Source organism: Panthera uncia, chromosome D4 (genome assembly GCF_023721935.1).
Source record: "Panthera uncia isolate 11264 chromosome D4, Puncia_PCG_1.0, whole genome shotgun sequence".
NCBI classification, from domain to species: domain Eukaryota; kingdom Metazoa; phylum Chordata; class Mammalia; order Carnivora; family Felidae; genus Panthera; species Panthera uncia.
The window spans coordinates 79,671,853-79,685,979 of NC_064807.1; the positions used below are offsets into that span (position 1 = coordinate 79,671,853).

At 39.4% G+C, this 14,127-nt stretch overlaps 1 pseudogene; it reads right to left on the reverse strand.

Annotated features, from left to right (window-relative positions):
- LOC125922772 (olfactory receptor 13C3-like) overlaps positions 1–12,214 on the reverse strand; it is a 13,354-nt pseudogene extending 1,140 nt beyond the window's left edge.
- Between the last annotated feature and the right edge of the window lie 1,913 nt (positions 12,215–14,127).

Here is a 14,127-nt window from a genome sequence, read left to right on the forward strand (position 1 = left end):
AGAGAGAGAAAGGGAGAGAGAGAGAGAGAAAGGGAGAGAGAGAGAGAGAAAGGGAGAGAGAGAGAGAGAGAGAGAGAGAAAGGGAGAGAGAGAGAGAGAGAGAAAGGGAGAGAGAGTGCTGCCAGCACAGAGCCTGACACAGAGCTTGAACTCATGCCCCATGAGGTCATGACCTGAGCCGAAATCAAGAGTTGGGACTTTTAACCAACTGAGCCACCCAGGCTCCCCTAGAGCCCCACTCTTAAAACCTCATATTACTTTAATTACCTCCTAAAGACCCTGTCTCCAGATACAATCCCATTGGAGGTTAGGGCTTCAATATATAAATTGGGAGGGGGGGTGGTACACAACTCAGTTGATAGTACTTACTGGGGAGCAAAAAAAAAAAATCATTGCGAAGTGCTGATGGCATAGGCTGAGTCAGAAAGCAAATTTTTTTTAAATAATGCTTTGTTCTCTAATGAAAAATCTATTTTGATTCTACTTCTAAAAATTCATCAGAGTAATTCTCCATATTTACAAAACAAAGGACAAAGATCATGTGATTACCTCAACAGATAGAAGAAAAAGCATTTGCTGTAATAAAGTATTCAATCAGAGTAAAGCTCTCTTAGCCAAATGGAGACAAAAGAAACGCTAGAACCTTTGCTTTCTAAATGGGAACAACACAAAAGTAGCAGCTCTTAGCACTGCTATTTAACATTGTGCTGGAAGTCACAGGCAGTGCAGAAAAGAAATAAAAATAAATAAAAGATAAAAGAAGTAACAAAAGGAAATAAAGGGAGAAACAAAATTTCCTTTGGTTTATGGATGGCATGATTGTATAATCAAAATTCCAAAAACTTCTACCGATGTTAGACTTAAACATTAGCAAAACAGCTAAATACAAAATCTATGCTTAACTAAATATGTGTCTATGCACCAGGAACAAAAAGAAATAAGGTATTTATGAGCTCCTGCTTCAAATATAGTTTAAAAACACCAAGTACCCAGAAATGAATCCATCAAAATACATACAAGACTACTACATAAAAATGAATAAACCATTATTGGGATGCCTGGGTGGCTCAGTCAGCTGAGTGTCTGACTTCAGCTCAGGTCATGATCTCATGATTCGTGGGTTCGAGCCCCGCATCGGGCTGGCTGCTGTCAGCCTATTAGTGCAGAGCCCACTTCAGATCCTCTGTCCCCCTCTCTCTTCAGATCCTCTGTCCCCCTCTCTCTTCAGATCCTCTGTCCCTCCCCCACTTGTGCTCTCCCAAAAATAAGTATTTTTAAATAAAATAAATGAATAAAACATTATTGACATTTATTAAAGATCTTCATAAACTGACATACAACGGTCATGAATTGGAAATCTCTATAATTATGAGAGCATCCCCTCTAAATTGTTTGAATCCATCTGATTCAATTTGATAAGGCAAACTAACACCCAGCAAACCCCCCTTTCCCCAGGTAGGATACCTGTGACATCCCTCAGGAAGCACTGAGGTAAAGAGAAAACAAATGGTTAACTGATAGAGATCACAGTCACACAGGGCGTGAGTCACCAGCAGTTGACAAATGTCTTAGTAAATCACAAGAAAAAGGCAACCTTATCAATAGCCTGATCTCTAGAAACCTGTAGACTCTGTTTCCTGGAGCCCCAACATCACCCTCTCCTCCATAGTGATATGGGGAACAAAGGCAAGAAGGAAATGGGAGGTAAAATTAAATTTCCTTATAATATGAAGCCCACTGACAAATACTTGAGGCAAATACATACAGAGTATAATATTTCTCCAGGAACCCCCTACTGTGTTATTGTTAATGCCTTACTAGAGGGAAAACAATCTTAGCAAGGCCTTGGGTATGTTAAGAGTCCCCTTTAGCATATGAAAGCCCTTCTGGAAGCCTCCCTTTCCCCTTTACCTCCCCCAACTCCATAGTATATAATCAGTCACCCTTCACAACCCCAGTGCAGCTATTTCAGTGCAAGCCCATGGGTCCTGTCCCCGTGATTTAATAAAATCACCCTTTTGCACCAAAAGTGTCTCAAGAATTCTTCCTTGGTGGTCAGATCCAGACCCCCACCATCACTCCAAAACCCCATCAAATTCAGTTCCATCTTAAAAATTCAACAAGTGTATGTGTATCTGTGTGCCTGTGTGTATATGTGTTTGGAAAGAAACACGTGTAAACATATGAAATAAAATGAAAAAAGGAACAGCCAAGAAATTTTTGAAGAAGAACAAAGTGGGAAGAATTTCTCTGCCAGATATAAAGGCTTAGTATCAAGCTATAGTTTACAAGACAGTGTGGAATTGGCAAATGGATACTGGGACAATTTGGCGTCTAGACATAAAAAATACTTAGACACTTACTTTACAACACAAAAATCAATTCCAGATGAATCAATTCCAGATGAAGCCTAAATGTGAAAGGCAAAATGAGAAAGCTTTTAAGAGAGAACACTGGAAAAGATCTTCCTGATCTTGGATAGAAAGTAATTCTTGGCGTGCCTGGGTGGCTCAGTCAGCTAAGCATCTGCCTTTTGGTTTCAGCTCAGGGTCATGATCTCATGGTTTGTGGGATCGAGCCCCACGTTGGGCTCTGCACTGACAGCACAGAGCTTGTTTGGGATTCCTTCTCTCCTTTTCTCTCTGCCCCTCCTCTGCTCATGCTCTCTCTCTCCCTCTCAAAATAAATAAATAAACATTTTTTTAAAAGAATTTCTTGGGGCGCCTGGGTGGCACAGTCGGTTAAGCGTCCGACTTCAGCCAGGTCACGATCTCGCGGTCCGTGAGTTCGAGCCCCGCGTCAGGCTCTGGACTGATGGCTCGGAGCCTGGAGCCTGTTTCCGATTCTGTGTCTCCCTCTCTCTGCCCCTCCCCCGTTCATGCTCTGTCTCTCTCTGTCCCAAAAATAAATAAAAAACGTTGAAAAAAAAAATTTTAAAAGAATTTCTTAAACCAGAAATGAAATAAGCACTAACAAAAAGAAAAATATTGGTGAATTCAATCAAATTAAAATGGAAAACATGTATTATTTTTAAAATATGATTTAAAAATGAGTGAAAACAGGCTGGAAAAAATTTTAACACAAACAATCAATAAGGAACTTATATATACAGAATATTTAAAGAGTTAAATGAGTCATGGAGAAAAACCAAGAATGAGCCAACAGAAAAATCAAACAAACAAAAAAAAAGTAGGCACTCTCCAAAATACAAAAAAAAATGACTAAACATCTTATACTTCAGGGTATATATCCAAGAGAATTGAAATCAGGATCTCGAAGAGATAACTCCACTCGTGTGTTGACAGCAGCTTGTTCGCAATAGCCAAGAGATGGAAGCAACCTACATGTCCAGTCACAGATAAATGGATAAATAAAATGTGGCATACACATAAAATAGACTATAATTCAGCCTTGAAAGGAAGGAAATACTGTCACATGCTACAACATGGATGAAAGTTAAGACTATACTAAATCACCAAAACATAAATACTGTGTGAATCTACTTATATGAGGTATCTAAAGTAGTCAAATTCATAGACTGGGCGCTAGGGGTGGGGGGAAATGGGCACTTGTACAGTGGGTATAGAGTTTCAGTTTTGCAAGATGAAAAAGTTCTAGAAATCTGTTGCACAACAGTGTGAGTATACTCAACAATACTGAAATATACAATTAAAAAGTGGTTACCATGGTCGATTGTATTGTGCAGTTTTTAGAGAAAAGAAAGGAAGGCACATGACAATGATCATCACATCATTATTCCTAATAGCCAAAGCCTGGATATTCCTTCGACAGCAGATGGAGCAATGCCTAATATCCACATACAATAGAACATCTTACAATGATGAAAATTAGCAAACCACAGCTGCACACGGCAACCTAGATGAAGCTCACAAATGTCCAGATGTTCAGCAAGAGAAATCAGACCAAAAAAAATAGAGTATGTGATACTATTTATATAAAGTTCACCACCAGGCAAAACTATAACAAAATGTTAGGAAAACGTGGTTATTTGACCTGGAAGAAAAAGGGCAGTGATTGGCAGAGAGCAGGAGAACTTCCACTTCTTGATGTGGGAAATGATTCACAGGTGTTTGCTCCATAATAGTTCACCGGGCAACGTATTTACATTCTGTGCAGTTTTCTCTAAGTATCTTACATTTCACTGATTTTAAAAAATAGTCCTAGGGGCACCTGGATGGCCCAGTCAGTTCAACATCCAGCTCTTGACTTCAGCTCAGGTCATGATCTCACGTTTGTGAGTTCGAGCCCAGTATTGGACTCTGTGCTGTCAGCATGGAGCCTGCTTGGGATTCTGTCTCCCTCTCTCTTTGCCTCTCCCCGACTTGTTCTCTGTCTCTCTCTCAAAATAAATAAAAAATAAACTTAAAAAAAATAGTCTTAAACATACAGAAGAAATACCACTAAATACCATGACATCTGCACTTCTGACATCCCAAAAGCTCCAGTAACATAAAGGTTTTCAAAGGCTTCAAAAGCTTACAGCAACCTCACAACACCTGGTGTGACTTGAAAGGATGATACTAGTAGTCTTTACTAGTCCCACATGGTGTGGATATTCATTCATTCTGTTGCAAGATGTTGTGTGTTTGGTGTCAAAACCAGCTAGGACAGTCATACACAGCAGAACACACCATTTCAAATCCAAAAATTCTGAAACACACAATGATACAGCTGGCAATGAGAGTTTGTGATGGGGGATTACTGGCCTGTACCAGATTTGCAGCTACATACGTGGGTATGGATGGACCTCAAAAAAATGTAAAACTAGGGGAGGGGCCAAGACGGCAGAGCAGCATGGAAGTTCTCCGCTTCTCTCATCCCTGAAATGCAGCTATATCAGCACCAAACCCATTTTGCACACGTAGAAAATTGATCTGAAGATTAACACAACAGTCTGCATAACTTGAGCCACAGAACTCAGCAGGTAGTGGCATGGAGAGGTGAACTGGGGGAGAGAGAAGCTGTGGAGGGTAGGGGGCTGTTTTTGCAGAAAGAGAACAGAGAAAGGGGGGAGAGTACAGAAAAAAGCACTCCCCCTGAAAGTAGCTGGAGAGAAAGAGAGAAAGTGGAAATGCACAAGTGACTAAACAAGAAAGGGAGAAGGGAGAAAGGAGTGGGTTTCAATACCATTAGGACTCTATAAACAGGGAGAGCAGAGTCGGAAATTCTACAGATCGATACCTGGTGGTGCTCTGTAGGAAGAGCAAAGACCCAGGAGCAGGCAACATGGTCCAAGTGGGCCGGGTTCCACATGGGGACAAGCAGTTCCTCTGCTAAGAGGGCATTTGGTAGAGGCCCTACAGCCTCCCCACAGGCAAAGATCACAGTGGGCCCCAGAGACCAGCAACATTTGCTGGCATTGGAACAAAGACGCTAGGGTATGGTGAAACCTGGCGCTGGCTGTTTGTGTTTTGCCATAATCTCTGAAGCTCTGCAACAGCACAACTGTACAAATTTTCCCAGGGGCAAGTCAGCAACTAGCCATTGCTCGGTGAGGCCCTCCCAGAGGGTCAGAGTGGGTCTAAGCTGCAGGGATCTCAGAAGTGAGGGGTTTGGAAACACAGCCCTGTATGAGATATAATTCAGGAGGGAGGTACCACCTGGCAGGCTGATACTTGGATGTGGACAGTGCAGAAGCAAGGAATGGATGGAAGCTAGAGGCAAAGGAGAGGTGCTTGATTGCTGGTAACCCTCGTGCCAGAGACTGGGAAGCTGGGTGACACCATTTTCACCTCTCCTGCACCTGCATATACATAGCACATGCCACACCAATCCACCCCAGTAAGCTCAGCAGCAGCACCTAGTGGAGAATAGAGCTGTTGCACCAAGCCCTGTCCAACTGTGCCAACCAAGCTCAGGCTAGAGAATCACCACAAGTCTCCTGCTTAGTGTACAGACTATAAACTGCCTCATAGATAGACTTCTAGGGAAAACTGGATGTAATTTCATTCAGATTTCATTCTGCTCATTGGTCAATCTATTCATTTTTTGTTTTTTTTCTTTTTGTTTGTTTGTTTTCTGGTTTTTTTTTTCTGTTTTTCTTTTCTTCTTTTCTTATTCTTGGATACAGAGAGAGAAAAATTTATTTTTCTTTTCCCTGTAAATTTTTTTTAATTTTTTTACTATATTTTTTATTTTTTGAAAATTTTTTATTCTATTTTACTTTCTTCATTTTATTCTATTTTGTTGTATACATTTTTTAATTTTTTAAACATTTTTCTTACTTTTTTATTTTCTTTTCCATTTCTCTTCATTCTATCAAGCTTCTTTCAACAACCAGACCAAAACACACCTAGAATCTAGCTACATTTATGATTTTTCATGTTGTTTTTAATTTTTTAATTTAATTTTTTATTTTATTAATTCTTTTTCTTCCTCTAAAATGACAAAATGAAGGAACCACCCCAAAAGAAATGACAGCCAGGGATTTAGTAGTCGACATAGATATAAGCAAGATGTCTTAACTAGAATTTAGAATCAGGATAAGAAGAATATTAGCTGGGGTGGAAAAAACCATAGAATCCCTTTCTGTGGAGATAAAAGAAGTAAAGTCTAATCAGGATGAAACTAAAAATGCCATAACTGAGATGCAATCTCAAATAGATGCCATGGCAGCATGGATGCATGAAGCAGAGCAATGAATCAACAATATAGAAGACAAAATTATGGAGAATAATGAAGCAGAAAAAAAAGGAAACTAAGGAAAAGAGCACAAGAATTAGAGAACGCAGTGACTAGTTAAAAAGGAATAACATCCAAATCATAGGAGTCCCAGAAAATGAGAGAGAGAAAAAGGGGTAGAAAGTTTATGTGAGAAAATCATAGCAGAAATCTTTCTTACCCTAGGGAAAGACACAGACATCAAAATCCAAGAAGAACAGAAAACTCCCATTAGATTCAACAAAAACTGACCATCAACAACGCATATCATTGTCAAATTCACAAAATACACAGACAAGGAAAGAATTATGAAAGCAGCAAGGGAAAAAAGTCCTTAAGATTAAAGGAAGACAGATCAGGTTCACAGCAAACCTATCCACAGAAACTTGGCAGGCCAAAAAGGAGTGACAGGATATATTCAACGTGCTGAATCAGAAAAATATGCAGCTAAGAATTCTTTGTCCAGCAAGGCTGTCATTCAAAATAGGAGAGATAGAGTTTCCCAGACAAACAAAAACTAAAGGAGTTCATGACCACTAAACTAGCCCTGCAAGAAATTTTAAGGGGGACTCTCTGAGGGGATAAAAAGACAAAACAAAACAAAACAAAGCAAAAAAGACCAAAAGCAACAAAGATTTTTGAAAGGACCAGAGGATACCACAAAAAACTCCCAATTCTACAGGTAACACAATGGCAATAAATTCATATCTTTCAGTACTCTAAATTTCAATGGACTAAACGTTACAATCAAATGACACAGGGTAATAGAATGGATAAGAAAATGAGATCCATCTGTATGCTGTTTACAAGAGACCCATTTTAGACCTAAAGACACCTTCAGATTGAAAGTAAGGGGATGGAGAATCATGTATCGTGCTAATGGCTGCCAAAAGAAACCTGGAGTAGCCATACTTATATCAGACAATATAGATTTTAAAATAAAGACTGAAACAAGAGATGAAGAAGGGCATTATATCATAATTAAGGGGTCTATCCACCAAGAAGACTAACAATTGTAAACATTTATGCCCCCAATGCAAGGGAACCCAAATATATAAACCAATTAATCACAAACATAAAGAAACTCGTTTATAATAATACCATAATAGGAGGCGACTTCAACACCCACTTACAACAATGGACAGATCATCTAAGCAGAAAATCAACAAGGAAACAATGGGTTTGAATTACACACTGGACCAGAAGAACTTAACAGATATATTCAGAACATTTCATCCTAAAGCAGTGGAATACACATTCTTCTCAAGTGCACATGGAACATTCTCCAGAATAGATCTCATACTGGGACACAAATCAGCCCTCAACAAGTACAGAAAGATCAAGATCATACCACACATATTTTAAGACCACAACACTAGAAAACTCAAAATCAACCACAAGAAAAAATTTGGAAAGACCATGAGTACATGAAAATTAAAGAACACCCCACTAAAAAATGAAGTTCTTAGTAATTCTTTAACCAAGAAGTTAAAAAGGAAATAAAAAAGTACATGGAAACCAATGAAAATGATAACACAATAGCCCAAAACCTCTGGGATGCAGCAAAGGCGGTCATAAGAGAGAAGTATATAGCAATCCAGGCCTTCCTATAGAAGGAAGAAATGTCTCTGAGACACAACCTAACCTTACACCTTAAAGAGCTGGAAAAAGGACAGCAAATAAAACCCCAAACCTGCAGGAGGCAGGAAATAATAAAGATTAAAGCAGAAATCAATGCTATGGAAATTTTTTTTAAAAAAAGGTAGAACAGATAAATGAAACCAGGGGCTGGTTCTTTGAAAGAATTAACAAAAATGATAAACACCTAGCCAGTATGATCAACAAGAAAAAGTAAAGGAATCAAATAAATAAAATCACAAATGAAAGAGGAGAGATCACAACCAACATATAAACAATAATAAGAGAATATTATGAGAAATTATATGCCAATAAAATGGGCAATCTGGAAGAAATGGACAAATTCCTAGAAACATATACACTACCAAAACTGAAACAAGTAGGAAATAGAAAATTTTAACAGACCCCTAACCAGTAAGGGAATCGAATTAGTAATCAAAAATCTCCCAAAAAACAAGAGTCCAGGGCCAGATGGCTTTCTAGGGGAATTCTACCAAACATTTAAAGAAGAGTTAACACTATTCTTTTGAAGCTGTTCCAAAAAAATAGAATTGGAAGGAAAACTTCCAAACTCATTCTATGAGGCCAGCATTACATTGATTCCAGAACCAGACAAAGACCCCACTAAAAAGGAGAACTATAGACCAATTTCCCTGATGAACATGGATGCAAAAATTCTCAACAAGATACTATCCAACTGGATCCAATGATACATTAAAAGAATAATCCACCATGATCAAGTGTGATTTATACCTGGTATGCAAGGCTGGTTCAATATCCTCAAATCAATCAATGTGACATCACGTTAATAAAAGAAAGGACAAGAACCACATGATCCTCTCAATAGATGCAGAGAAATCATTTGACAAAATACAGCATCATTTCTTGATAAAAACACTCAAGAAAGTAGGGCTAGAAGGATCATATGTGAAGATCATAAAAGCCATATGCAAGAGATCCACTGCTATATCATACTCAATGGGGAAAAGCTGAGAGCTTTTCCTCTAAGGTCAGGAACACGATAGGGATGACCACTCTAGCCACTGTAATTCAACACAGTATTGGAAGTCCTAGCCTCAGCAATCATGCAACACAAAGAAATAAAAGGCATCCAAATCGGCAGGGAGGAAGTCAAACTTTCAGAAACCTTTGCAGACAACATGATACTCTATATGGAAAACCCAAAAGATTCCACCAAAACCTGCTAAACCTGCTAGAACTGATCCATGAATTCAGCAAACTCGTGGGATATAAAATCAATGCACAGAAATTGGTTGTATTTCTATGCACCAATAATGAGCATCAGAAAGAGAAATCAAGGAACCAATCTCATTTACAATTGTACTAAAACCCATAAAATACCTAGGAAAATACCTAACCAAAGAGGTGAAAAATCTATACACTGAAAACTATATAGAAAGCTTATGAAAGAAATTGAAGAAGACATTTAAAAAATGGAAAAATATTCCATGCTCATGGATTGGAAGAATAAATATTAAACTGTCGACACTAGCCAAGGCTAGAAATCTACATAGTCAATGTAATCCCTATCAAAATAACACCAGCATTCTTCACAGAGCTAGAACAAACAACCCTAAAATGTGTATGGAACCAGAAAAGACCCCCAAATAGACAAAGTAATCCTGAAAAAGAAAACCAAGGCTGGAGGCATCACAATTCCGGACTTCAAGACGTATTACAAAGCTGTAATCATCAAGACAGTATGGTACTCGCATAAAAACAGACACTCAGATCAATAGAACAGAATAGAGAACCCAGAAATGGACCCAAAAACGTACGGCCAACTAATCTTTGACAAAGCAGGAAAGAATATCCAATGGAATAAAGACAGTCTCTTCAGCAAATGGTGCTGGGAAAACTAGACAGCGACTTGCAGAAGAATGAACCTGGACCATTTTCTTATACCATACACAAAAATAAATTCAAAATGGGTGAAAGAGCTAAATGTAAGATAGGAAACCATCAAAATCCTCGAGGAGAAAGCAGGCAAAAACCTCTTTGACCTTGACCGCAGCAACTTCTTACTCAACGTATTTCTGGAAGCAAGGAAAACAAAAGCAAAAATGAACTATTGGGACCTCATCAAGATAAAAATCTTCTGCATGGCAAAGGAAACAATCAGCCATAATAAGGCCACCTACAGAATGGGAGAAGATATTTGCAAATGACATATCAGATAATGAGTTAGTATCCAAAATCTGTAAAGAGCCTATCAAACTCAACACCCAAAAAACAAATAATCCAGTGAAGAAATGGGCAGAATACATGAATAGACACTTTTCCAAAGAAGATATCCAGATGGCTAAGAAATACATGAAAAAATGCTCAACATCATTCATCATCAGGGAAATACAAATCAAAACCACAATGAGATATCACCTCACCCCTGTCAGAATGGCTAAAATTAACAACTCAGGCAAGGGCAGAGGTTATTGAGGATACGGAGAAAGAACACTTTTGCACTGTTGGTGGAAATGCAAACTGGTGCAGCCACTCTGGAAAACAGTATGGAAGTTCCTCAAAAAATTTAAAGTGGAACTACCCTATGACCCGGCAATTGCACTACTAGGTATTTATCCAAAGGATACAGGTGTGCTGTTTCAAAGGGGCACGTGCACCCCAGTGTTTATAGCAGCACTATCAACAATAGCCAAAATATGGAAAGAGCCCAAATGCCCATTGATAGATGAATGGATAAAGGCAATGTGGTTTATATGTACAATGGATTATTACTCAGCAATAAAAAATAATGAAATCTTACCATTTGCAACAATATAGTTGGAAGTAGAGTATATTATGCTAAGCAAAATTAGTCAGAGAAAGACAAGTATCATATGACTCCATTCATATGTGGAATTTAAGATACAAAATGGGAAGCAAAAATGATATAAAAACAGGAAGGAGGACAAAATATAAGAGACTTAAACATAAAGAGGAAACAGGGTTACAGGAGGGGATGTGGGTGGGGGATGGGCTAAATGGGCAAGGGGCATGAAGGAGGACATTTGTTGGGATAACCACCGGGTGTTATATCTAGGGGATGAATCACTGGATTCTACTCCTGAAATCATTATTGCATATATGCTAACTAACTTGAATATAATTTTTTTAATTAAAAAAAAATAAATAATTAAACTTTAAAAAAGGAAAGAAAATAAAACCTTTAAAAAATGTAAAACTATTGACGAAAATAAGCAAGTTACAAAAGAACACAAAAAATATAATTCCAATCACATAAAGCACAAAAACATGCCTAATCAGACCATATATATTTTAGAGTGATATGCATAGATGGTAAAATTATAGAGAAGACTACAGGAATACTCACAACAATGGTTTCCTCTAATAGAGGAGAAAAGGAAATGTGATCAGAGGGGCACAAAGGGGGATTTTAAGTGATAGAAATATTATCATTCTAATATACTGTTATAATATTAAATGTGAAAGGAAAAAGCACGAGTATTATCTTATTATCATTCTTTAATACCACATGTATGTTTTCTGTGTAACACTTTTGTACGTAAAACAGATTTACAACAAAGAAATATCCAAAGATCCCCAGCACCTTGGCCTTCTGTAGATCCTATATGCTGATTATGTATTGACTACTGGGGTCCTAGAGAATAAGAATGTCCCCTCTACAACATGACATTTGAAGGCAACAATGGTGACCTCCAATATATTTTTTCCCTCTTATTTTCTGCAACCTACGTTTCATCCATGAGGACTAGGCTCTTATTAGAAAGTGTGTACTCCACGATGGGGAAAGGCTGACGATGACAAACCTGACCTGCACCTCATCCAAGGGAAAAATTCCAGAAGTGCCTCCATGGATCCCAGCCCCAGTCTCTTTGAAAGGGGGCATTACAGACATTGCTGGGACTCAAGGGGCCACAGTCTAGAATTGCCTCATCTTGTCTCTAATGAGGAAGCCTGTGATTGGGTCTCAGGAGACACCGCCTGTGAATAGTCAACAGTTCCTCCTGGGTATTCAGTCTGTGCTGCTCCAGCAGAGAGGGAAGGGCTCCGTGGCTCCAGTCATGTCTTCCTGGGGAGACAAAGGAGCAGGGAATCCAACATCCATGGTGACAGTGTCAGGGACTGAGGTTGGCCAGCATCTCCAGGTAAGCACCAAGGCACAGAGATGGGGAGGAAGACCACAGTCTGCCAAAGGCCTGGATGCACACAGGCACGCATGTGCAGACACACACAGCCCATTAGAGCTTCTTCCTTTTTCTTTTTCCCCTTTTCTTTCCTACATCTGCCCATCACTTCCCAGTTCTCCTAATCTCCATAAGGGGAACCTAAGTCCAGTGTTCGCCAGGTCCTTGCTGATCCAGCCTGAGGTCATTATGGAGACAGAGTCTCAGGCTACCCTTCCTCAAGTCCACAGTGACCAGAACATAGCACCAGTGCAGCAACAAAACCTGTGGACATCAGAACTCTGCAAACAGAAGAGCACTTGATTAATAAAGGGTGCATCATTTTCGTTTTCTTCATGGACTCCACCATCACAGCTCTCGGGCAGGTGTGGTTCCCAGAATTGCTCTGGGCTACTATCATAGGACTACGCACACTCTCGTCCACCGCCACCATTCACAATGCACCAAACCTGTTCACATCCTCTCTTTTTTCTTTAATTAGAGTCAGTGAATAACTATATAAAATATAGTTATTTGTTCCCATTGTATTGTTAACGATACCTGGGCTGTTCCTGATTAAGTTATTTGCCCAAGTTGGGGCATGGGTGGTTCAGTAGGTTGAGTGCCTGACTCTTGATTTCAGCTCAGGTCATGATCCCAGGGTCATGGGATCAAGCCCCATGTCAGACTCTGCACTGAGCATGCAGCCTGCTTAAGAATCTCTCCCTCTGCCCCTCTCCCCCACTCTCTCTCTCTCTCTCTCAAAAAAAAAAAAAAAAAAAAGTTATTTGACCAAGTTTACATGGGGCTTCCCAATGCCAAAGCAGAGGCTTTGTCAGTGACCATTCTGAGCAAAGATATAACCACCCAAGGGCAGTGATGGTGATAATCATGGTGACTCTCCCCTGACACCTCACAATTCTCAAGCCCACCTCCTCTGGGGCAGGAGCCAGGAGCAGTGACATGGGAGCACCCTCATGTACTAACAACAATAACAATAATGGCTAATATTTACTGAGCACTTAGTATGCACCAGCCTTAGTCTACATATTTCACAACCATTGCCTAATTTTACCCTCACTACTCCCCACAGTAAACTCTACACTTACTCATTTAAACAGATGTGAAAACTGAAGAGCAAAAAGGCAAAGTGACTTTCTCAAAATCACACATAAAGAGTGGGGAGATTTCATCAGACCTCAGAAAAGATGTATTAAGGAACACACTCCACGAGTATGACACTGCCACATGCTGCCCCTGACCTTTCAGCACATGCATTCTTTCACACCATCAGAGACATTGGTATTCCTCTTTTCCAGTGCACATCATGACATCATGAATCAAAGAATCTTCAAGATTTCATAAAGTTCATGAAATCTGGTTTGTGAAGACAACCTTCATTGACTCAGTATTTATCCCCTCAACAGACCTATCAGGCGGCATCATTCTCTGCATCTAAACACCAAGAAAGCAAACTCCAAGGGGGCATTTACCAAAGTGAAAAAAGGCATGAGAGAAGCAAAGTTATAATTAAGCAGCTTGTCTGATGGAAACCATTGCATTGTGGGACCCGGGCTCACATTTCTTCAACTCCTGTCAACAATGAAGCGACGATCACCCCTTAATGGAGGCGAGCCCTTCCTTG